Below are 23,504 nucleotides of genomic sequence, written 5' to 3'. Positions count from 1 at the left end.
CAACAATACAAAATAAGCTAACTCACAGCCATCAGGTCTGCATCTATGAGCAGTTGTTAACATTTCCATATCTACCATTACAGGTCAAACTATCACACTTCACCACAGCCATTAAGCTTGTGCAAAATATTCATCTCCTAGAACTCCAAAACAAAACAAGTATAAAAACTTGCATGAACACTTCTCTTCCAGCTTGCAAACAACTTCAAGCATCCTTCCTAGCATTTTTTCCAGAACTGCCTGAAAGTGAATGTAGCATGAAATCAGTGACAGTTTTCAGCAAAGTATGAAAAAAGAAAATGACATACAACCACTCAAATGTTGTTACTGTCATATTAGTGGATATCATCGAACACAGGTGATCTTAATTGTTTATTCATTTGAGCAACACCTAACTAAGCATACTAGTGTGGTTCCTTACTTATGTACACACTACACAAGCATCTTATGTGTTTAGTCATTAGAGCAGCACCTAACTTAGCACAAGACATGCAAACAAAAGAAATACTATTCTATTCCGGTGCTCTTGAAGAAGATTGCCACCATTGAATTCAAGAAATTGAATACATGAGCCTAATGAGTACAAAATCTTTGGGTTACATATAGTTGACTAATTACATGTCAGATTGCTTAATGGAAATGCTGAAATCCAGGGCTTAATGCATCTAGTTAACAATAAAAACAACTGCCAGAATCCAAAGCTGTACTGAACCTTCAATTATTTCCCCACTTGAACCAATAAGAACTTGGACCAAAGAGACTTCTCAGTGTAATTTCTACAAACATTGTGCATGTGTGAGCAGAGCACATACATCTTAGTGTAATTTCTACAAACACTGTCGATGGGATTCAACCTTTAGTGGCGTGCTCGATGTCGAAGTCAGGGATGTGGGGCTGGTTTGGAAGTCAGGGAGGCAGCCGCTTAAGTCCTGCTCGAGAACGGCACAGCAGCTAGGCGACGGCGTGGGGGCGTCCGTGCGGATCTGTGACCTCCACGTGCGGGTGAAGGCGTCAATGGGGTCGGGCTCGGGGCTCTATGGGCGCCTCGCGGGGCGAAGGGCGACGACCTTCTGCGGCTTGGACAGGCGTCGCGCGCGGTGCAGGGCGGCGGCTTGCCGCAATTTGGACAGGCGTCGTGGGGCACAGGGCGGCGACCCGGGCAGGCACCGTGCGGGGCGCAGGGCCTCGGCCTAGTGGACGCCAGGAGGCGTCCTGGATGGGGCCTCCGAGGCGCGGCCGACGGCTTGGACGGGGCCTCGGGGCGTCGGGCGGAGTCCTGCACCTGATGGCAGCCTAGGCCTGGCGGCGAGGGAAGGAAGTGGAGAATGAAGCAGCGAGTGGAGATTCGATTTTGGAGGGCAAGTGAATTGGAGGGCTGGCGGCAATTTGGGGGAGAGCTGGGGCTGGCGGCAGTGAAATTTTGATAAAGTGGAAGGAGAGGAAAGCTAGGGTTTAGCATTACTGATAAGTGGGTCTCTTGAAAAATTTTACGTGTAGTTATTGGACCGGAGCGCGCGTGTGGAGGGAAATGGTCCAGTGCACTTATGCTGATGGATGGTTCAAGGTAAAATTAAGATTTACCGACTGATGGTTTGTCGGTAAACATAATTAGATATACCGACAGATGTTCAATTGGAAAAATATAAAATACCGACCAATGGTCTGATAAGGTTCTGAAAGGATCTTGATGATGTCTAAAGAGGGGGTGAACATGCGTACCTGGAAAACCTGAAAAATTCTTCGCAGCAATTAAATGTGTCGGAACTTCCGACACTGTGTACAAAGTTCCGATAGGTTGGAACTTCTGACACCCATCGGAACTTCCGACACTGGATCGGAACTTCCGACAAAACTAAAGTTCTTCTACGAAATCAAAATTAAACTTGAAACTGCAGAATCTGACTGAATTAAAAGTTGCACAATGATACTAGAAGACTACTGCAGGTGATCTTTGCAAGCACAACAACTCGAGTACGTAGATCGGCACAAAACAAACTCTAGGTCAATAGGAACTAAATAAATGCAATAACCACAAGATACAAGAGATTTGTTACCGAAGTTCACTTCCACTAAGGAAGTTATGTCTCCATTGACGAGCTCACAAAGAGCCGGGTGTCAGGGATATATCCCCTAGGTACCGCAAGGAAGCTATCCGTGAGGAAAAAGAATTCTGATTCCTACTAGAATTCCACTATAATCCTATTAGAACTCATACCTTGTAATCCTACTAGGACTCCTACCTTGTAATCCTACCAGGAACCCCGTCCTCTGGGATATATAAAGGAGGGCAGGGATACCTAGATAGGCAGTGAACCAACAGAGAGCAGCCAACAGACAACTCAACACCCAAGCGCAGGCGCGCAATATACAACACCCCAAAGCAGGACGTAGGGCCTTACGCTACTCTAGCGGCCCGAACCTGTCTAAATTTGTGTCTTGTATCCTTGCTTTCACCTTTAAGTTCCAGATCCGGCGATTCATCACCAAATAATCACCTACCTTAGGGTATCCCTAGGTAGGTCGACGGTAAAAACACCGACACCGGGTCTTCCACTAACCTTTTACCTCGCTCAATCAACCTCAAAGGAGGCTTGAGTCACTTACTATGAAATCCACAAACGATAAGGTAATACAAACTTTTCGGGACGCACACACACGAAAGGACGCTCCATGGGCGACACCAAACCGTCTAGAAGTAAGCTTCAAGTCTAACAAATGTGAATCAAAGGATGAAGATGTTTCAAGTGCTCTTATATGAACTTGGCTGCCCTTTCACTTAAAAAGTTGAGTCTCACATCTCAATCTTACTCTCACTCGAGCCCTACCTCAAATCAACTAAAGTATTAGCTCAAAGAATTAGCTCAAAGAGGGATTGAGAAGGAGTAGTAAATGCTCTTGGAGGTGTTTGTCTCGGATTAGATCAGCAGCAAGTGAAGGTGAGGCTGAGGGGGTATAAATACCCAAACCCAAAAACTAGCCGTTAGTGCACTGGTTAAGTGATTGTAGAAACTTCCGACACAGGGTCGGAACTTCCGAGCAATTAAAAACAGCTGGCAGAGGACCCTTTATCAGAAGAATCTAGCTTCTTCCGACAAGTGTCGGAACTTCCGACACACACTGAAACAGTCAGAAGACTAGGTGCACAAGTGTACGATTTTGTATCTCTCCTTGATGGTTAACATATCAAATAAACACTTTGACAACTTCATGTTATACATTCGTATCCCTCTTAATAGTACGGTATTTTCTAAACTCAAGTTCAAAATAGTAAAAGATCTTGTCTTAAGTCCAACACCATCATTTAAACAAATTTGACGTCTTTTCTTACTCTTTTTTATTTCATTGATTTTAACCTATCCATAATTTGATAAACTTATTAGCTCTTAATTTTGTATGTCATCAACACCAAAATCCATTTAAGGAGCTAAATGCACTTTCAGATTCTATGCGGACGGATAGTTCACCCGACACATGCCCGGCGCTAATGCGGGGCTGTGAAGCCTGCAGGCTGGTGGCTGCCCAGCGCAGCTGCGCTAGGGTTCATCATTTCATCTCCGTCTCTCCAATCGGTCAATCTTGTGCGTGCGTTTCTGGGAAGTCAAGGAGTCACCAAGGTGGGGGCAAACTACATATGCAAATGAGCTAGAGTTGGCCTTATAAACAACAACAAAAAGACCCACAAGTTGACCCAGTTCGCACAAAAACGGTTCGACTTCATCAATCTAGCCCGAGGCTTCTTCTTCTTCCTCTGTGCACCTGTCTTCCTCACGCTCAGATTAGGATTGGATCTCCAGTGACGGCTGACGGATAGTTGAATTGCAAACATAAGGATTCTGACGAAAAAATTTAAGGTATAGCGGTCGCCTTATATTACCATACCGGGTCCTCTGCCCTGGCCACGAGGTGGTGGCAAGATCCTCGATGATTCCCGAAATATATATACCTACTAGTACATGGCCACACACGTACTCCTACGGAAAAGTTACTTGCAATCAGTACCGTGGACTGGACATGAATAGCATGGGTTTTCAATTCCTTCGATCTCAATTCTCACCCAAGGGCACAGCGTCGCTGCCAAGACCGCCCGGTTGGCGTGGACCGACATGTAGTGGGGCCACCAGCGGGCCCACGAGCCAGACAGAGCAACGGCGGTGGAACAGGGTAGGCAAAGGCAAGAGGAAAGTGGCAAACAGGGAAGCTGCTGGCTGGATTTTTGTGGCGGCCTCGTGTCGTGTTGCTCTAGCATTGCGTTGGCAGTTCCCTCCTCCTGTGGGCTGTGGTGGAGGCAGCAGCATCAAGTGGGATGGGGTGACTGACCTCACCTCTGCCCAGCCAAGAGGAGAGGAGGCAGGGGGGCCTCGGGGAGGGAGGCGTCAGGTCCCTGGGGCCCGGGGAAGCCAACGGTACGATTCACCGGCGGTGGTGTGCGGCGAGCGTGCACACGTGCGGGCACGATCACTGTAGCCTCACAGACCTCACAGTGAATCGTCGATCATCCTTTCTTCAAAAAGAGAAAAAGAAATCATCGATCATCAACTCCCAGGGTCAGAGGATCCGAGCCACTGGCTTCACCTGGCTGTTTGGGGTGGGGGAGGCCGTGGACTCGGGTTAAAAAAAGAAAAGACAAGCAGGAGACGTGGCCGAGCATTACCGCATCGGGTAAAACTAACGTTCATGCCGAGCCGAGAGATGGGCCGCTCTTCGTTTGACCGGCCCTTTTTTACTTTAATCGGCACCACCCACGAGGCCCACTGCTTTTGTTTTTTGAAGTAAGGAGGCCCACTGCTCGCACTGCGCAAAACAAGCACGCAGCGCATCCAGCACGATCTCTCCAACGACCCGACGCGAAGCAGCAGCAGCAGCAGGATAATCCTTGGTTTGTTTGCCTTTCGTTTCTGACTCGTGATGAGTTGGTGGTCAAGCAGTGGATGAGAAGAGCCGTCGCTGCTCCAGCATGTGTGGCGGCTGGCAGTCCTTGGCATCCAAGAACACTGCCACACTAGTAGGTGGTGCATGAACAGGTAATGGGTTGGGAAGCTGAAAGGGCAATGATTGTACTCGCTCCTCTTGGCCAAACAGCGCTCGATCTGCCGGGCCAACAAACGTTTCGCAGGACACCAGCCATCATGGTGCCGAAATCTTCGAAGGCACGAATAGCGTACTTGGCTGGACGGAGCCATGGAGACATGGATTGGAGTTAGCTGCGGTGGACGCGAGCAAAGAAGGCTCATCAATGTCGAAAGCTGGCCACGCAGGATGCACTTAGCACCATCATTTGGGGCTTTTGAGTGCTTGAAGAATTGAAGATGAAGCCCGGCCCCCTCTATCGCCCAGTAGCCAGCAGCCTAGCACACAGAGGCCACCTGCATACCATACCTTCGGAAACTTCGGACGTACTACAGGACATCATAACAGGAGCAAAATCAGAAAATATTATCACCGGTATCGGTACAATATACTTAACTCATACTTTTGATACTATAATTTTATGGATAACATAATGAAAACTAAAAGATGACATATTGTGACATTATTAAGTTTTACAATAGTGATTATCCTTTACAATTTCAATTCCTCGCTACCACTATGGCCATCCAACTTGTGAAAAGCGAACAATAACATCATCATTTGGAATATGTGAAATATGCAAGAATCACTGTCTTGAGTTATCAAAATAATTAGTCGCTTACCTGACATTTTGCATTTGCTACAAGGAAAAGTAGATCGAAGAATGAAGAATGAAACTAAGCTCTTCTGGCCACTACTTGTTTCAAACTTCGTTCATAGCACTAGTAGCTAACAGCATTGAAACAATAACATTTAATACTTCAGAAATTGAACCGTCTAGGAGAAAAAAAATCCTAAGATGAAATCCTTAATCCATTCCCCACGTCAAGTAAAGAAATTGCACCAGCGAATTGGATAATTTTTAGGTTAATCTGACCACAGAGATCACCAGATGGTCCTGGGGTTTGTCTCGGGCCCGGCTGTCATGGTGCTAGCGAGCTACCTGCCGCAAGGTGAGAAGATGCAAATAGAAAATTAGAAACATGGCATCGTAACACAGGTCTGTGGCTGCTGCCTACGGAGGGATTGATGAGAGGCTCTCAGACTTGTGGCCATTATCTCCATGAATGGCGGATTGGGTAGATGGCCTACATGCTGGGCGTCTGGCTATTGCCTGCTGGGCTGGCTAGGCTGTCGGTGTCGGGATGCATTTTCACCGGTAATGTTAAGAGTACGTGATCTGCATACAGGTACAAGAATGTCGCCGTTGTTAGCTGACAACGACGATTACACGTAGCTCCACCCCTGCATCATCATACAACATTTTTTCAATAAAAGCATCCCCTGCAAGAAAGACTTCACATATTTGGATGGTGCGGGGCTCGGTAGGCTTGCCCCGCTGGAGCCCACCCGTGCTCGAGCGTTGGCCGATGCGCGTGCCTCATCTTCTTTTTACATGATAGCCAGTGCTCCAGCCTCCTAGCAAGTTTCAAAACAAACCAAAAAAAACTTGGATTATTCGATCCGTCCAACGCGACTTGGAGTTTTTTTTCCACGACCATTTTGGCGCGGACCACTGGTAATGCATGCAGCCGTCAGGCCGTACGTACGCTATCACGTTTGCACCTAGTCCTGGCTCCTGTGTGTGGACGTCCATGCGGCCACCGGTGCGCGCGGTGGTCTCCTCCTCCCTCCCGGCCGAGATCGTCCCGGCTCTGGCTAGCTGGGCTGGATGGCCACGGTCGCTTGTCGGGCCACACACGCACGCATGCCGCGACGAACGGCCGTCGCCGTCGCCGTCGCCGCCCTGGCGTGACGAAACCGACCCGTACGCCAGCCATCACCACCCGCCCGGATGGGCCTTCTCGCGCGGCGGATATGTACGGATGGCCGCCAAAGCCTACACGCTCGTCGCACGTACGCGCAACGCAAATATTCGAGATCGCGCGCGCGACTGGTAGCAGGTACGTCTCAAAAGGCTGGCACATGCGTTTTTCCTGGCCCATGATTGGTACTTGGCCCATATAAGCTGAGAGCTGCATGCTGGCATCAATATGGAAATGAAGATTCAAAGAAAAAGGTTCATAATAAGATTTTTCTATTTTGCTTGGGCTCGTTCATCCTATTTTTCTTCCTTTCTGCGGTACCGTTGCTTCCAGTCACGCATGCGATGGCTAATAGCCCCCGAGTTTCTATGGCTCCTCGCTTCGTCAGAGGTCAGACCTGCTTGCTCTTCAATTCCCCGCGTCGGACATCCGGCCGGCCGGTCCTTGCGGGGGCGGATGGATCGCCTTCGGCTCCGGCGCCACCTTCAGTTCCGTGCGCTCGTGGCTGCCGTAGAAAACGGACGGCAAGATGCCATGCTCGCCCAGCGTCCTCGACGTCCGGACTGGTCGCCCGCCGCGGCAAGTCCGGGCGTGAACGCAGAACGCGTGGCGACGGGCTGCGCTGCGTTTGTTCCCGGTGCCGTGTGGTGTGGACCACCACCACAACAAAAACAATACTACGTGAAAAAGGGCGTTCCAGCATTCACTAGCCCACAAGCCCAAGGGTCAACTGGGCTGGTTGTCGCATTCAAGGCCCGTCACGCGAGTGCCATAACTGATGCCATAATGGGCCAACCACGCGGCACCGACCAAATTTGAGACAAACACAAGATCATGCTTCCGTCGCTCCTTCTACAGCCCAGAGTCTAATGGCAGGACGAGTGTGTGTGCATTCTAGGAGATTTTTACATAAGCTAGAGAGGAGCTTAGAAGTTAGCAAAGAGAACAAAATATTTTTTCCAACGTTTTGAGCTTTCAGAATTAGTTGCACAGAGCGAATTGAGTATAACTCAGCTGGCAAGGAACTTTTTGTGGAATCTGCTTAACCCAGCACGTATGCTTCTATTTATTGAATTCATTTTATTATAAATTAAACATTACTATTCTTTCAGTAGTAGGGTAGGCAACGTGCGCCTTGACAGCGAGGTGCGTCTCTTACTGAATTTCATAAAAAGAATGGAATTTAGTGCACAAACAAATGGAAATTTGGTCTTTCTTTCAACCTCTAAAGTCTGTACTCTATAGCTAGCATGGTTGCTAAAATCAAGATTCTGTCGCATGATTTTTTATCTTTACAATATTATTCGAGGGGTTTGTTTCTACTATTGTAACCAACAAAGTCTGTGTTTTGTGATTTGTACAAATGATTGCAACTGCCATATTACTTTGAGACCTCCTATTCTATTTGGTTCTACTATTGTAGTGCACATAAATTGATAATATATACTCTCTCCATTCTAAATTGTAGTTTGTTTTAGCAAATTTAGATGCGTAAATTTTGCTACGTATCTAGACACAATATATATCTAGATGCATAATAAAATTTATGCAGAAAATGATATACAATTTGGAACGAAGAAAATACCTTGGAACTCTAATATGACTTTTCCTCTGCGAAATTTAGCACATGATGCCTTCGGTTAGTGATTAGTGGTCAGAATAATAGCACGTCAGTGACTATGTTGACACCAAAAGTCGACACGTATTAACAGTGCACGAATACGTGTGTGGACCTGCTGCTTTATAATAATACCTTCCATTTTTTTTAAAATAACAAATAGTTTGTTTTGCGACAGGGCGGAAGTGATAAGTTCGAGAAAAAAATCCACTATTTATCATCATCCGCAAGAACCGAAAAGATGCCAAGTTTATTGGCATCCAATAATTGTACATGCGCACGCTGCTGTAGCTGTATGTAAACAAATTAAGGTACTGTTTGATTTTAAATGCTAATGGATAAAAGTACTAAACTATAGTATTAGCTCATCTAAATGGGGTTGCTAATGGAGTAGGCTAACATTCAGTCATGATTTAAAAACTTTAGCATATATATAACTCTAATACGTGATAAAATTGCACTTAACTTTAGTTTCTCCAAACAGATCTCGAGGATATCATGGTTGAGTGATTTATGTAATTTGCCTCGTGCTACACATGCTTGCGTTCCATCATCCAGCGAAACCAAACTTGTCCTCCTCCGCGCGATCCGGTCCGGCCGGTCTCCTCGATCGTGACCTATCTAGCTAGCTCGGATTCCTCTGCTTCTCGCTCCATCCCAACAAGACCCGGGTCCTGATGTCCACACTCACTTCATCGTTTTCTTACGTAGGATTATCATGATCCTATGATCAGTTTGTGCGTGATTGTCTGCTGATCTCTCTATATATCCAAACTAATTAACAACCTTTCAGTTGTCACCACTGGACCTTCCCCAACGCCCGGTTTTGTCCGATCCGGACCAACAAGGCCGGGCAACTCATGCACGCGATCGCATCCGCCCCCCGGGTGCCACGCCGCGCCGGCCAGTCGTTTCGAGCCCGGACAGGGACCGGAGTAACAACCTTGCCGGCCGGCGGCATGGGCAGGGATGGCGGGCACCACCAAGCCACGAAGCACGCGCGCAATTAACAACGTTGGCCTATTCGATCTTGTGCCCACAGGCCAGCACTCGCCCTCCTACCCGATCGTTCCCTCGTTTAAAGCTCGGCCCGGTGTGTTGACTCGCACGCCTCCCGCGTGTCGCAGCCGATCTAGTAGCTCCATCCTCTCGTCGGGCTCGATCGTCTTGTGATGGTGAGCGGGTGGACGATGAAGAAGACGATGATGTCGCTGCATAAATGGAGGGCGGCGCTCGTGGCGGCCGCCTTATTCGTCGTCGCCGGCCTCGCGGCGGCGGAGGCTGGGCCGCCGCAGCGGATCCTGGTGGACACGGACACGGACACCGACGACCTGCTGGCGCTGCTCTACATCCTCAAGCAGAACCGCTCCGAGTTCGACCTCAAGGTACGTACGTTAAACGTACAGTGAGTGCTTAGCAAGTGCGCTAGAGTTTTTGGTGAACAGGGGTGCTACAGCATTTCGATCAGTCCACGTAAGGTATTACCATTGTAGTCCCGAACTTCCAATTTCCAAGCCTCGATCTACAAACAAATTCTCATATGATCGAAGAGAGGATCACCCGATCCAACTGCAAAACCTTTTCGTATAAAATAAAGCAACACGCACTGATTTAGTTCCATGGCACTGTGGGCGGCGACCGAGGTGGCGGCGGGGCGGGCCGCGTCAGGGCGCCGAGAGCGGTCGCTGGGACGATAGGCTCGCAGGCTGCAGGACGCCGCCCCCGGTCCCGACATGCGGCCGCTGATGCCTCTCCTAGTTTCTCTTTGCGCGGTGGCCATTGGAGAGGTCAGTGGTATAATCCACCCGACTCGGATCTGCTTTTGGACTGCCGTGGCCGTGAGATGGTTTGTTTGCCTACGGTGGCAATGATATTATCTCGTAGGAGCTTCGAGTGAAAGTTCTATTCACCGTTGTGTCAGGCCAACACCAACGACACTATTTGGACGTCGTTTCTCTCTCTTGAGGCGCTGTTATAGTGCTTTCTACAAAGGTCAGTAGTCCTCCGAGTGAAGACGTAACTCTGGCTCGTCGTATGGGCGACGATGGTGTCTTCAACATCTTGTTCACCTTAGAAACATAGCTACGGAGGTTCTTTGCACCTAAATTCATTGCCTGGGTGGAGTTTATCTATGTGATTTCTACGTGAAAGATTTTGGCAAGCAACGGATAATTAAGACATCAAGTTTCTAAACAGACAAGAGATATGTTGGATTGATACTGCGTAAAGATATTGCAAGACTGAAATATGAACGAAAAAAAAGATTAAAACGTAGACTTCTACCTTTCTTTCTTCGTATGAGAGTTTTCTTTTTTATAATCCTCGTTTTGAGATTTAGAGTCTAAGCGTCTTTTAATCCTTAGCTGTAAAAGGTCGGTTTTTAACCTTAATCTTTAAAAAAATTCCATGGCACTGTGATTAGTCAAGCGATACAAATACAATACTAGCAGTAGATAAGACGACAGTGATAGATGAGCATGTTCCATATTTCCATCTCGAGTTTATTTGACCAAATAGTTCTCCGTATATATAGTGTTCGTATTTACACCACAACGTATCGACGAAAAGTAATCCGGGAGGGGAACTGTATTCCTAATTTAATTATAAAGAGCATTTTGTGTGGGGGTTTGTGGTTGAAAATGTGTGTAGCAGTGTATACTATATATAGCAGCAAAGCTTTCTGATTCTTTTCCTCTTATGCGAAAAGATGCACGCATCATCATCTCCTGATCTATTTTGTTTTTACGCGGTAGAATATCTGTATCGATTTGTTCAGGCTACTAATAACTTTGATATTATAAGGAGATATTTCATGGGGAATGCTCTCATGTTCGAAAAGGAGAGCGTATAACTTCTAGAGTAATTCAGTATGAGAATTAAAGTATAATGGTTGATCACGTGACTAACGAGATGATTTGGTAAATAAATAAAGACAACGATGGATTGGCTGCTCCAATTCTCATTAACAGTTTCTTCATATCCTTGTATATTGTATGGACTCCAACCTACTACTGTATATGAAAACTAACGAATGCAATAATAATCTATCACCTAAGGGTGCATTTGGCGAAGCTCTCAGAACCAATTCTCTACTAAATCCAGCAGGAGCTCTTTCAAATAGTTTTTCAGAGAGAAGTGATTCTATGATGATTTTGTGAAGTAATTCTGTGAAATGAACTAAAAGGCTGGGACTTGAAAAAAGTAGCTTCTCACAATTGCGAAGTGATTCTCCATCCTGATTTTAAGAGTTTATGCTAGAAAATAAAAAAAATCACTTTCAACCATATAATCATTTCTATCACAGAATCAGAATCAGAATCAGAATCAGGAACTCTACCAAACAGGCCTTTGTTATTCCTACAAGTAGGTATACAAGCGGATCGGAGCGGAGCGGATAATACCTTTTTCACATCCTCATCCATATTTTTTGATTGGATATGGAGCGGAGCGGATATTACACAAATATAATTACATATATGGGTTTTTGAGGATATCGGATGCGATGCGGAGCCAGGTTGGTGTTGGACTAGATGCTGATTAAAACAATCAAATAATACATGAATACATGTTTATATGTACCTTTTTATGTTGATTAATAATTTCTAAATCACAGCCATAAAACAACAGAATATCACGAAAACACTCACATCACATTTAGATTGACGGTGACACTTTAAACTTAATATCGAACAAAAAATATATATTACAAGACTCAGTTCAGGCTTAAGTAGTGTATAGAGCGAACATGTAAATAAAATAAAGACACTTTATTAAGGAAATCCTCCTTTATCCTTCTTTTATTGGTTAATAAGCTATAAAAATATTATATATATATATTTAGGCAGGCTCAAAAAGTCAGATATTCTATTATAAATCTCGGATTATCCATGTTCAATATTAGATAATCCATATCCGCCAAATTTTGTTAATACCATATCCTACACCGTATTCATGTACAACAGATTTAGATTATCCATATCCATGTGGATATCAAAAATATTTCTCCATATCTGCAAAATTCGGATTCGGATTGGATCGGATCCGCTCCATTTTCATCGTTACCTGCAAGGCTGCATGGAGTGCAGTAGTGCATGTTGCATGATTGGATTGCATCCCCTCATCATGTCCTTTCGGCACATGCTAACTGTTGTCCGTCAGGCAAATGGCCAATGGGCTGGTTTATAGTGAAAAAATGTTCAATTCTGTAAGAATCTGGAAAAAGTTCTCCGCATTTAAAAGATGAATCTTTGAAAGGTTTCTTCATTAGGTTAGCCCAGTTAGAGTTCATAACACTGAAAAGCCCAGTTAGTTCTGAAATGTGGGCTCAAGGTTGGGCTCTCGCGTAGGCCCAGGTACATACTCCACTCAGGTCTTCGATGTCCTTCTCGTTGATGGGCCGGCCAGGTGAGGGTGGGGGATGGATGGCATGCCGCCGCCGCAGCCGCCAGGCCGCCGGTCACCCGCGCGGCCGGCCGGTGACGCGTGCCGGGGACCGGGTCGAAGGCCACTCGCCGCTAGTTGGAGTGCGTTGCGAGGCAGAAGCCGGCTGCGGGGCACCACGTGTGGCGGCGCGGCCTCGGCGGCAGGCGAATCCAAATGCAGCCGCTTCGGTGCGCTTTTGCCTGCGCCTCAGCGTTTTCTCAACGAATATTGAACATGGATTATCCGGCGGTGGCACCCGCGGATGGACGAGGACCGCCGCCGGAGTGGGTTGCGGCAGAGGCCCAATCGGTTCAAGTGGCAGAATGGTGAGATACCAAGGAGGGTTCTCTCTTCTTCACCATCCCGTCATCCCCCACAAGACAAATAGAACTGTGATGTCACAAATCAGATTGGGTTCTTGTCATACTAGGATGATGCACTTAGTCAGCTACTTTGCCGCTTGATTCTGCTTATTTCTGATGATATGGCTGGTGAGCTGGTGGTGGTGCTCCAATTGATCAGCCTGTTGTAGTCCCTAAAAGAGCCGTTGGGCGCAAGCTGAATGTAACCGGTGCTGTTAAGAGTTTCAAGTTTGGGAAGAGAATGCACAGTGATTGATTCGAGGGCAATTCAAGTGTGGTGGTCCTCCATTGCAGTAACCACAATGGTGCTGTCAAGCTTTGTTTGTTGTGTTGATGTCAGAAGAGGTTGTGTCTGGAGGCTTTGCCAGGCACCGCTAAGCTGGTATGTTAGTTGCATGTTTCTGTTTTGTTTCACTTGTTTGTTCCAGTAACCTGGCTGCATGTGTGAGTTGAATATTCAATGTTTCTGTTATCAGACCCTAGACATTGCTTTATATCACTATGTCTGCTTCTGTCCCTTTTTCAATATAAACTTCAGAGCCAGGGCAACTTTTGCTAGACTTCATTTGTTCTAAAATGCACGATACATACCCTAACTTTTTCATGGTAACATAAGCAGGCAGTAACCATCAATGCAAATGCGTGGAGTGATGAGCTGTGAATCATCTGTATGATATACTCTATATGATGGGCCGTGATGACATTCTGGTTGGAGTTGGTGGTGATGGTGGAATATCAAATTCTGGCACCGTACATCCAAATGTCGGTGGTTATTTACCATTGATTGATCAGGTACGAACTTCTATTTTACCTTCCACTGTAACTTTGTAATCTAGAGACCTACCTCTCTTTCAAACGAAGAGAAGACTATTCATTTCTCAAGAAAGGGGATTTATCATGTATCCTATTGTTTTCGTGTTTAATTCCTAGAAACTAATATGAACGCTAATATTTAGGGCATGGCAAGAATAGGAGGCTGTCGGTACAGGCAAGCTATTCCACTAGAAGGTGGTGGACGGTTGGATGTAAACACAAACTTCGGAATCAGAAGGGGTTTCCTTCCACAGGTATACTTATGTGTTCCTCTTGTCGATGCTCATGTCTCTCAGAATGAGAATGCACATGTTAGCAGAGTCAGTTGTCCTAAAATTAGTCAATTACTTCATCACTGCATCATCTGACAGCTTACATGATTTCTAAAATAAATACAATAAAGTTTGGCAGGTGATGTGCTGCTCTCACTTGAAAAAAAGATCCTTGTCCATATGGAACATGTGCCAAAACACACTTTGGTGTTTGGTCCTATGTTTTCCCTTTTATTTTCGCTAGCTTAGGCATTTCATGCTGCTAAGTGGAGTTAAACTATCACCATGAATTATTTACCTTGAGAACTTGCTCTGCATTATGTGTCTTGATGTCTTGGGAAATCATTCATATTTCAGCTGGTGTCTGATTGGTTTAGACTTTGAAGATGACCTGATTACTAGGAAGTTATTCGCAGTCAGGAACAGCTCAGCATTTATATCTGCAGTCTAGGTGAGACAGGCTGAGGCAAAATAAAAACCAATTTAAGCATACTTGTTGCAATGTTCAGTGATCACTTTAGTGTGCTTTATGGAAGACAAGCATGTCTACTTTGATTAACTTAGTATTTACTATGACCTCTGTAATCTGTAAAACAGGGTCACAGAAGATACACACCACTTCACCAACCTACAGCACAACAAGTAATGATAGACACAATATCTGCTGGCCCTACAGCTGTTATTCTGATAGGAGCACATACGAACTTTGCCATTTTTCTTATGACACATCCACACCTGAAAAGAAACGTGGAGCACATATACATCATGGGTGGTGGAGTGAGATCGAAGAATCCTACAGGTTGCTGTCCAAAAAATGCTACCACATCATGCACGCCAGAGCAGTGTGGTGACCATGGTAACTTGTTTACTAGTTACTCTACTAATCCGAATGCAGAATTCAACATATTTGGAGATCCTTTTGCTGCATACCAGGTATAAGCTTTACATTCGAAGGACAATGTCTACCATACACTTTTCATGGAAGTTTGAAAGTGGATGTTGTAATTTCATTTCAACTTCTGCATTTCTTAATTTGGGCCCCTATTTCTCATTTATCTTTTATTTTTATTTTGTCTACCCTCCATGACAAGTTCTTTTCTGAGATAAATCACTTGTTAGTTGTCATTTTGGTACTCAATTTAGTTTTATGATTAAGTGTGCTGTAAACTCTTGTGTACCTATATTTGCTTAATCTTGAATCCATAAAATTCAATAATGCATGAATCTATCTTTAGTTCATTTTTAGTTCACTTCAAGTAACAGATCAGCTAATCAGCTATAGTGGATTCCTCATATGCCAGTGTGATAATTAACCAATCTGCCACCAGATAACTCGTGCTCCCTTTTAAGCCATCAGTTTCCAAAAATTCTGTGCCCTTCATGCCATTGCTGCCACTTCACTGTTAATTTTGCTACTGCATATAGCATAAAGATCATTTTTACTCATTATTTCCCAGAAATAAGAACATGAAACAAGATAGGCCCCACTATGGCACTACAATGATATTCTTGCTCTCACGCTTATCTTCTTGCTCTCCTGTTTACACTTGGACCCCCATCAGAAATATCCTTCCCTTTTAATTGCCCCCACTCCCCCCCCCCCCCCCCCCACATCCCCCAACACACACACACACACAAAAGTTTATGATGATGGGTGAAACAATCTCACATATATGGTGGCAGGTTGTGGATTGAAGAGCTAAACAATAGCATAGGATGTTTTTTTTTTCGATTAGCTAACAATGTAACCCTCATCAGGTGTTTCATTCTGGCATTCCAATCACACTTGTTCCTCTTGATGCGACCAATACAATTCCAATCAATGAAGAATTCTTCTATGAATTCCAACGTCACCAAAGTACGTATGAGGCACAATACTGTTTCAAGTCTTTAAAGATGGCTCGAGACACTTGGTTCAATGATCGATTCTACACAGTAAGTTCATGCCATTTACTTCATTTCATTTGCCACGTTTTTTTTCACTTTCCTTGTTATTTTAATTTTTTCCTTTTTCCTTGTTTAGAGCTATTTTATGTGGGACTCCTTTACTTCTGGTGTTGCCATCTCCAGCATGCGCAATGATAAGAACGGTGAATTTGGAAATGATTTTGCTGAGCTTGAATATATGAACATTACAGTTATAACTTCAAACAAACCATATGGTGTGCGTGATGGCTCAAACCCATTATTTGATGGCCGCACCACTCCCAAGTTTGGTCTTCAAAAAGGTGGAGTTCATAGTGGCCATGTTCAAACTGGAATTACGGATAGCTTCTGTCGCATCAAGGGAAGTAATAAAGGAAGATGTGAGGTACTCCAACATAGCCAAATTGTCGTGGACAATTCGACGATTCTTTTTCCCTGATAAAAAGCTGCTGCTGATATTGATTAAATTTACAAAAAAATTCCATTCACTTCCCTCACGTGCATACCTTTATTATCTGTTATATGATGTTGCCAGGCAGGTGGGTGTAGATAAGTTTTAAAGCATAATTATGTGATCAAACTCAACTTTAATAACCGCATCTCCAGCATGCCTTTAATTCTTTGAGTTTAACTTGCCAAAAAGAAATCTCCAAACTGGTATGCGGCATAGAAACCGAGGGGGTATTGTGGGCACTTTGGTTCTTGATGATACATTTAACAAGTTTAAGGACCCTGATATGCAATTTCAAAGTTTATGGACCTGGATGATACCCCATAACAAGTTTAAGGACCACCCATGCATTTCATATAATATTTAATGAAGAAGACATTCTGCGAACAGTGTAAATGTTTGCTATTTAGTATTGGACATTGGAAAACCTACTCTTTCACTTTGCAAATGTATAAGATGGATGAAAATATTACTGTGTAGGGGGAATGCATTTTCTGACCAATTGCTTTTCTTAGGATGGATACACTAAGGAAGTCTCTAGTCCAGAATCAGCCCACATTCGTGTTGCAACGAAGGCTAAACCAAACATGGATAAGAATAGCCCTTTGGACAGGGAGTTTTTCAAGAGCTTCCTTGAGGTACGCTTTTCTGCCTTTTGGCCCATGTCACAAGGTTTCCATCTTATATTTTTGCATTGTACCTATTTTGTGCCTAGTAAGTAAGTTGAAATGATCTAATAAGCTTGCTTCTTTATTTATCGCATATGCCAGTTGCACTTTTCTTTTCAAGTGTTGCATTTCTCACCTTTTTGGTAGTGCCAAACTATTTACTCAACATCATCTTACCATTCACAGAATTACACCACCATGAGCCTGTATTTTTTTCAACTTAGTGCTTCCATTGGATAAGGTTACTCCCTCGGATTCAAATACATGTCTTTTAGAGTTGAGCACAAGAACTTAGAAGGTAGCTGAAATGACCATCTTACCCTCATCTACTCCTAAAGTGTTCCTATTAGTTGTTATATGCGTGGCTGTTTAATTAGGTGAAACAGCAGTGGAAATGAGACATGCATGGGAAAACAAGTTAGTAATGATGATGTTAGGAAGGGATACTGGAAAAAATGGGCCAAATCTGTCTATAAGTTGTAGAACGATATGTATTTTGAAGATAGTAGAAGAGGCTAAAACGACATCTATTTTGTCCTGGAGGGAGTACTAAACTTAAATCTTGTGATCAGTAGTCTACTAATAATATAATGGAAACTCATTTAGCATGTCATTTTGCCCTACAATCCTGCACGCGCTTTAGCCTTTGGTGCTCAGCTGCTCTTTGGGTAACTGGTTCCGTCACACAAAGTCTTACATGAAGCCATGAAGGAGCTAATGCACTTACATACATGATTGTTAATCTATGAAACTAAAATGTTGCTCCAAACATTCATCAGCATCATTTATGTGGCTTCTACTCTTATAACTAAACTATGACCTGCAGGCACTGAATGGTCCGGAGAACTCTGGCAGTTTTGACTTTAAAGCGCAATTCCCATTTTACAGAGAGATTCTATACAAACCAGACTTTAAACAGAAATATTTGGGCAGACCTGTTATTGTTGACATGGACATGAGTCCCGGAGATTTTATGTCCCTAATATACCTCTTGAAGGCACCTATTGAAGTAATAGATGTAAAGGTACGGTTATCAGGACTCACACAGTATCCATTGCATTTAAACATTGGTCCTGTATTTATTTCGGCAAATGTAATTTTAATATAATGGTTACAGGGGATTTTAGTTAGTGGCAATGGTTGGGCAAATGTTGCAAGCATTGATATTATTTATGACATTTTACATATGATGGGTCGCGATGACATTCCTGTTGGACGTGGTAATACCACTGCATTAGGTACTCCAAGTCTTGGTTGTCACTATGTCAGTATTATTCCCCAAGGTAGTGGAGGACTTATTGATTCGGACACTCTCTATGGACTAGCTCGATCATTGCCAAGAAGTCCTAGAAGGTATCTTTTTGTAGTCACCAGATGAACAGCATACAAGTTAGTGCGCATGGCCTAGATACTTAAAAAAATCTATGCTTTCCATTTTTAGGTATACTGCTGAAAATTCAGTAAAATATGGTGCTCCTAGAAACACTGACCATCCAGAACTTCGGCAGCCATTGGCTTTTGAAGTTTGGCAGACTATCAAAGAGCAGCTTGATCCAAACGAGAAGATCACTATTCTTACCAATGGACCTCTTACAAATTTGGCCAATATCGTGCTCTCTGACAGGGATGCAATTTCTGTAATAGAGGTCAGCTGTTTTATGCCTTTTGGTTCTGTGACTTTCCAGCTGTACTTTGATCTATGCTAATTTGAGTTTTGCCACTGTTAGTATTAATATGCAAATGCAAATGTTCCTTGTATGCAGAAGGTTTATTTGGTTGGTGGTCATATCAGAGATGAAAATGATTCGAAGGGAAATGTGTTTACTGTTCCATCAAACAGATATGCGGAGTTTAATGTGTTACTTGATCCCCTAGCTGCGAAAACAGTCCTGGAATCATCTCTGGATATCACACTGATTCCTCTTGTCTCTCAAAGAAAAGCTGCTTCCTTTCAGTTTATCCTTCATGCCCTAAAGCATGTTGATCACACTCCAGAATCAGGTTTTGTGCGCCGCTTGTTGCTCTTGCTATATGACCTTCAGCAGAAGCATCGGCTTTACAACCATATGGTAAACATCTGCAATTTTTTCTATTTCTCTGCTACAACCAAATCTTGAGCATTCTGATTCTTTTTTCACATCAATCTATATATCTCCTGAACAATTCACAAACTTATAAACTGATTCAAACTGAACTTGCTTACTGAGAGTCCTAGAACATCCCAATTTTTTTCTAGAATACGCAGCATCCCAAATTTGGCCACAGGATTCAGGGTCGATGGTGTGTTCCAAATGAAAGCAGGGTACAGTCAGACCGGAGCTTGCCTTCTTTCCTTTTTACTTAGATTCATCCAACCATCCTAATTTCCAATACGGCCCCAGTTAAATCTTGGAGTTTCTTTTTATTACATCAGAGCCTCAAGAACAGTGATAACTGGATTGTCTCGTTCTGGGTCCTATACTGGTCATTTCCAATAGATTTTTTTTCCCTTCAAACATTCAACAACTATGAACTTTTATTTGAGGTAAACAACAATGAACTTCTAACAAGTTGTGATAGCATCTAGATCTCAGTGAACAAAGCTGCTTGAAATAACATACTTTCACCTATTTCTGGGCACCCACTGGTTTCCTGCTATAATAGCAGGTGGTAACAGGGTACTGCATCTCTGTTTGGATCTCTGGTCCAACTCCTATGTTGTACTTTTTAAAAATTATTAAACAACGTCAGAGTACATGGCCAAAATTATACATAAAATATACATGTGCTAACCTACATACACCCTGGGTAGAATAATAGTCTATACCTACTGAACAAAATTTTAGTGGTAACTGACGTCAACTACCGAAGGGCTATTATGGAACGCGGTTCAGTAGTAACATGCTTTCATTTCGGTAGTTCGAAGTGTTTTCTTCAGTTAATAATGGGGGTATTATTTTACCTCAGGGTGTAGCGTGTGAAAATCTTTCTTAATTTTTCCTAGTTGATTCACTACTAATCCTGTCAATGTGGGGGTATATTCTCAAAATTGTAGGATATGTTTCTGGGAGAAGTTCTTGGTGCTGTTTACCTCGTTGAAGGATTGAATATAAAACCATCATTGCAACCGAAGTCAATAAGCATTGTTTCCAACAGCACAATAAGCACTGACGGGCAGATTGTGATCAACAAGGAGAGTGCAAATTCTGTAAAGGTATTGGGCGATTTCAGTAGTGAAGAATACTACAAACGAGTCGCCAATTCTTTAGGCAACACGAAGCAAACTGCCGTCATTACTAGTTTTGAAGAACAGACCATAATCTGGAGCAGGCCACCTGTGAAATTGGAGGCATGAACATAAACAATGAATTTTATGTAGTAATGCTGCTTAAGCAGAAGCACAACCGTTCTGTTTTCTTTCGGGAGCAGATCTCTAGCCTATAAAAAGGTAGCATACTTTTCGTTCTCCTTAGACTGGTAGGAAAATCCACACTTCCTCAGAGTTTGAGCATGTCTGTACATACACTGATGCAATACATATATCTTTTCAATATTTTTATTTGTTTATTTAGGCAACTCTGTTTCTCATTTATTATAACAACCATAATTTGTTCAACAGTAGTCTACCTACTTTCTTTTGGAAAAAGCCTCCTATTTTCTTGCTATGTTACTCTTCAACATGACTAAACATAAAAAAAATTAATAGGTGCATCATTAATCGGTGGAGATTATCAAGGGTTCCTAAAATCTGGCCTGTCAGGATCATGAACTACCATAATACACACTTGACTGAATTGGCCTTCCCACTCGTCTCAGTCGAATGAAGGTAATGCTGTCTTGTTATTGGAGCAGTAAATGTTTTCTTTTTCAGAATTGCTTTGGTTCTGTTCAATCCTTTTTTCCACATATGTTCTCATTCTCGAAAGGAAGATGAGAAATCAAACAGTGACAGCCATCACCTGTCTCGGAGTTCTCAAGCGGCTGCTGGGAATGGCAGGCAACATGTTGGAAAAGCATCAATTCAACTGTCACAACGTTAAGATTGTGCAATGTTTCATCGACTGGCACAACCGAGTGCCAGTGCATGGAAAAAAAAGAAAGAGTCCAATCTAAACAAAATGGCCCGACAACAATTCCGTTGATACTATTTTTATCTTCCATGATAATGCACAGACTCATACACCTATCCCTACAAGCACACGTATGTACACTCTATCCATATGAACACTCCTGAGATACGAAACTGATGGACAGGTTCCACCAAGGAGAACTAACAAAGCTCACTATGCTAGTTGATTGTACTTCCTCATATGTCCGGTATTTTACTTTGATTCACTTGGGCTGTGTTTGAATCGTAGCAAGAACTTGCCGGCAGTTCGGCGTGCCGCATCGCCGAGGCTGCTGTTTGTTTGACGCCTAAGCATGGGCACGCGCTGGTGTACTTACTTTGAACATGTGAGATGACGTGTAGATTTGTCTCGGAAGTACTTTCAGGATATCGGATATCATACATATATATATATATAGAGTATATCCTTGACCGACTCACCACAACAGAAATTACTGAAAAAATTGTACTTGTACTGAATCTTGGCAAAATAGATGTTTTAATCCCTCAACTTTAATCCGCGGATCAAGTTCATCCCTTAACTTTCAAATTGGCCAATATAGTCCCTCAACTTCCGTTTTTAGTCAAACTCATCCTTTGCTGATATTATACTCCATAATAATATGAGATTTGTGCAAAAGTTCTCTTTGCCCTTGGCTTCTTCCCCTTCCAAATTTATTTAGAAGCTTAGCATCACAAGTGTTTAATTTGGAATATAGAATTTTATTTACACATGGATTGTATTGTATTGCAGATGCATGGAGAGTAAAATTAAAGTACTTATTGCATAATTACGTACCACTGTATAAAGTATAAAGTATTATAGAAAGTTGAACGAACAGTGACACAAACAGTAGAAATTAAGAAGGGAAAAAAGAAACTAAAGGTAAAAAGAACTTTTTGCATTTAACTCATGTTATTATAGAGCATAATATCAGCACAAGGATAAATTTGACCTTAAAACAAAAATTGAGTAACTATATTGGCATATTTAAAAGTTGAGGGACGAACTTGACTTTTGGGATAAAGTTGAGGAATCAAAATGACTATTTTGCCTTGAATCTTCATACGAATTGGCCTAACAATTTAAAACTGTTAGGAAAAATAGTGAAAAGAAAAATTGGAAAGTCCGGAGAAAAGTAGGAATCTGGTAGGCAAACAGCCGACAGGGATAGCACGGCGTGGAAATAAAATTTTCCCATCGATTCATCTCACCAATATTTTCGGTTTTTAGCTCAGAGGGAAATTTGCTTTTGCCGCGTATGAGTTAGTTTTGCTGTCATCAAAACCCGCTAGAGAAAAATATCAATACAGCTAGGGAAATTAATATTCTTGTTGGATTTATCATTGTCATCAAAAGAAAGTGTTTTAGTCGTCCTTATTCCATCAGGGAAACTGAAGTGGAGATAATATTAGCTCATATTTAATTCAAATAGCTCACATATAATTTCATTCATATAACAATTCAATCTGAATACACGTCACACTTCATACAAGTGGATTTCCTAATATATAATTTCCCTATTGATTTTGCCAAAACCATTAAAAAAATATCATCACCACGGTTTCCGGTAGTGGGACCAGTCTCTCTCTATTCCTTTTGCCAGTCTCATGATTTTGTATTGGAAAATGTCTAAATTACTCCCCTCAACTATAGCCAAAGTCCGGATAATCATCTAAACTATAGTTTGGTTCATTTTACCCCTCGAACTATATCCTTTGGTTCAAATTACCTCCTAATATAATTTGTTCTTTTCATTTCTCCCTGCATAGGATAAGTTTTAAGTTGAAATTTTACAAGATGTTAGAAAAAATACATCATAATTTTTTATTATTATTTTGATACGGTAGGATATTTAATAATAAATTAATTATAGAAGTTTAAAATTATATGAAAATATAACGATGAAAAAATTATAACAAATTTTTAATATGCATTATGATGTCCATTACTACCTTGCAAAATTTGAAATTAAAATTCAACTTGTCTATGGAGAAACAAAAAGACAAATTTTATTATGGGATAAAATGTACTAAATAACATAGTTTAGG

The 23,504-nt window shown here is 42.8% G+C and overlaps 1 pseudogene; it reads left to right on the top strand.

Annotated features, from left to right (window-relative positions):
* The first annotated feature begins 9,431 nt into the window (after positions 1-9,431).
* Positions 9,432-21,840, top strand: LOC112884941 (annotated as a pseudogene).
* The last annotated feature ends 1,664 nt before the right edge of the window (positions 21,841-23,504 follow it).

Source organism: Panicum hallii, chromosome 3 (assembly GCF_002211085.1).
Source record: "Panicum hallii strain FIL2 chromosome 3, PHallii_v3.1, whole genome shotgun sequence".
In the NCBI taxonomy this organism is placed as follows: domain Eukaryota; kingdom Viridiplantae; phylum Streptophyta; class Magnoliopsida; order Poales; family Poaceae; genus Panicum; species Panicum hallii.
This window is presented reverse-complemented; position numbering and strand designations above follow the sequence as displayed.